The sequence below is a fragment of the Meles meles genome, chromosome 17 (assembly GCF_922984935.1).
Source record: "Meles meles chromosome 17, mMelMel3.1 paternal haplotype, whole genome shotgun sequence".
Taxonomy (NCBI): Eukaryota; Metazoa; Chordata; class Mammalia; order Carnivora; family Mustelidae; genus Meles; species Meles meles.
In genome coordinates, this window is record NC_060082.1 from 55,944,365 (window position 1) to 55,948,075 (window position 3,711).

Sequence of the window (3,711 nt, forward strand, 5' to 3'; positions counted from 1 at the left end):
GAGTGTGCGTGTGCACAAGCATGCTGTGCATGTTTTTCTTAAGTGATGGGAAAAGACTTTGGGAAAAATGGGAACAGCAGGCACAGGACTCTGACTCCACTTGTAACTTATTTTTGATATAAAGAAGAAGCTTCAATGGCTAGGTTTTAAAGCTGGAGCATACCTTAGGTGAAGAGATCATTTCATTGTGATTTAAAAAAATTTTTAATACTGAGTATAGTTGACATCTGTGGTACATCCGGTTCAGGCGCACAGCCCAGCGACTCGACAAGTCATACATTACTCCGGGCTCACGGTGATAACTGTAGTCCCCACCTGTCACCATACAACGCTATTCCCACGTTACTGCCTTGGGAAGATATCATTTTGGGGGCTGAATTTTGCAGTATTTAAAATCCTCAATTTGGGACCGGAAATGACGTGTAACGTGGGAGGGCAGTGGGCTGGGTCGGGCCTGCTGGAGGGGAGGCGCTCGGGGCGGAGAAGCGAGCGAGAAGCCTCTGGGCTCCCGGGGCGCTCGCTGCCTGGGAGCCCCTGCTGAGTCCCTGTTCCGCGGGGTCCAGCCTCCCCGATGCGGCCGGGGGCAGGAAGGAGCCGGGAGTCTCCTCCACAACCGCTTTCCGCGATCTGGGGGTCCCACTCGCGGGACCGGCCTGACCTGGTGGGTCCTGGTCCTCGGTCCTACAGAGGGTGTCCGGCGGGCCCCCGAGTCCCCTGAACCACAGTGCCATCTTGTGGCTGCGGACAGGGCGCTCTTGGGCTCCTCTGGCTTGGGCGCCTGGCGCTGGGCCCACCTGCGCTGGTGGTCCGCCCCTGGCTCTCTGCCGGTGCAAGGACCCCACAGGGCAAGTGGGCCTGGGCGCCAAGGGTAGGACGAGATTTGCCTGCCTCTGAGAGCTGCCTTCTCATAATGGAAGCATGACGGAAGGAATTTGAACTTTAGAGCTGGGCAGGCCAGACCCCTACCCCTTCATTGTGAGTTTTTTGTTCCTGAGCCTGTCATCCTTTGAAGGGCCTAATAACGCCGGGTGGAGATTAAATCACAAACCTTCTAGAGCCGGCAGCGAGAGTCCAGTACGTCGTTGATGGTGTTATCTGCAGGTGGGCCACAGGTCTCAGTGCTGCTGAAACTCACGACTGGCAGAAGACAGGTGCTCTGGGCACGCTGCAAACTAGGAGCGCCGCCTCTGGAAAGCCAGCTCAGTAGGACGGCCCTCGCACTAAATATTTGCCCATTTTCATAAAAGAAAACAGTCCAGTTGGTCTGGCACACCATGTAAAAATACCCAGCTATGCTATTCATCAGCCGGGGAGAATGTTCCCTTTACCAGTGACTTCTGCCTCTCACACCTGTCCCTAGGATACCCTCTGGGAACAAAACTGTCCCACTTCTGGGAGGCATTGTAGTAGTAAGGACAAAGGGCCATAGTGTGCACCCTGGGGCAAGGCACTAACTTCTCTGAAATTCATTTCTCATCTGTAAATCAGAGATATTAATTCCCATCTCCTAACGCATTTTTGCAATTAAATGAGACATTCGTGTAAAACATTTGGGACAGTGGATTTAGCATGCACGAGAATCAGCAGAGAACTTACTGACATTCTAGTCATTGGGCCCCACCCAGAGTTTCTGAATCAGTTTATCTGGGGCGAGCCTAAAGAATTTGCATTTCTAAAATGTATCCTTCTGCTCAGTGGGGAGCCTGCTTCCCCCACTCTCTCTCTGCCTGCCTCTCTACTTGTGATCTCTAATACATAAAATCTTTAAAAAAAATAAAATAAAATGCACTTTAGGAGAGGCTGGTACAATCTGTCCAGGGAACAAACTTTGAGAGGGACGAATCTAGAATATACTAGACCTTCAGTTAACGTCCATTGTCATTCCCCAGTCACTCAAGTACAAATTAAAAAAGAGAATGAGAAAATATGAGGGAATATTAACCGAAATCCGACTAAGTAGAGTCGGCACCGTCAACATCTAGCCAGAAATAAGAACAGTTCCATTTCACAAACGTTAATTAGATGGTTTCTCTCCGTTTCTTTTTGTTGGCTTTGCTGGGGAGCGCTTCACCGTCTCATTCAATGCCCATCAGAGTCTTCTGGAGTGTGTCATGCTCGCAGGGAAGGGCTCTCACAGAGGTCCAGTTACCGGCTCAAGGGCGCCAAGCTCTGGAAGTCAAGACACAGACTCAGCTGGTGTTGGCTGACTCTGACTGGGGCCTCTCAGATACCCGAGCCCACGGGTAGAGTCTGGGTCGGTCCACGTGCTTGCCCTTCTTTAGGGTCAAGTGTTCAATGGTCTCCCCTTGCCGGGTTCTTTGGCTTTGACTTTCTTCTCACCTCTGGCACACTGGGTCTTTGCAGAGCGTGGGCATGGCCTGACCTCTGGCTGTGTGCTGTGGGCCCCCAGGCTCTAGCAAGAGAAAGAGGCCCTAAGGGTGTGGGGGTAGAAGCAGAAGGCTTACCCGTGGGATCCTAATGCTACCCAGGCCCTTTAGGTCTCAGAAGAAATCCCTTTTGGCCATCCTGGCATCTGAGAGGCCACAGAGTCCCAATCTTGGTGACATATCACCACTTCAAGGCCTAAAAGGAGTTGCTGCCCTTCCCGACTCAGCCTGGGTTGGGGGGAGCTCTAACCGCCGGGCTCTGAGACGCCATGGCTTCCCCACCCAGGTCCCAGATCCATTTGAGCTTTTAGGGTGGCTAGAAGGAACACGACCTTTAGAACAGAAAACTCGATTTGAACCGCCCCAAGCTCTCTGCCACTAGAGGAGCTTCAAGAAGTGTCCTAAGTTCTTGGCTCATGTTTCTTTCCTCCTCTGCCTCCCAGAACTGCTGTGTGGCCTGAATGACAGCTGTGTGTTCAAGATGCTGGCACTTAATGAGCCCTGTTTTCCCCTTGACATGCCCGCACCACTAACAGTGAGCCTCTCTCTGAGGGCACGCAGGTGGTGAGCCCAAGTCCTTGCCTGCTGGGAGCCTCCAGCCCACTGCCTTGCCCAAATAGGACAATGGCAGAAGGTCAGAACCTGGATCTGGCTGGGGGCATTGGGTACTGGAGGTGAGGCCACTGGTCCCAGGAATGGGCATCCAGGGTGTGACCTCTGCAGCAGGCAGACTAAAGCCCACTCCATGCCAGCTGGGCTTGAGTCAGAGCTAAAGGTTTTCAGAGCTTTGCCTTGGAGGCATGGAGATCCCCGTGACTCACCACGGTACCAGCCAGGGAGTCCGGAGGTTCCTCCATCCAGCGGTCTCTGCGCTTGGCACCTTTCATTTCACGTTTGTTCATTCATTCATTTATCCCGCAAACACTTGTCACGAATCCGAAGTGTGCTGGGCTCTGGGAAGGCAGTCCTGGTGAGGAAGACAGACTCAAAGCAGGAAGGCCTGAGGCTCTCTTGTCTCCGCACTGTCTCTCCATCCCAGACTGTCGATGAAGCTCCCCCGGGAATAATTGAAAACTATGGTGACCCCCAAACCTGCTCCCTACCACCCCTCCCTGCCTCTGCTGTCCAGATTCACAACCAGAAAAGAACTTCTTGTTAGGAAAAAAATAGAAATTGGGGACTTGAATTAGAAAGTGGAAGGAGCAAGGCGCCTCCTTCGTGCTCAGGTAAGGGGCGACTGTGCTGTGGTTAGCGAGCTGTTGGTGGGCCATCGACACCGACTCCAGATCCCACTTGAATCCTGGCGAAAGGGGAAGTTGCTGTT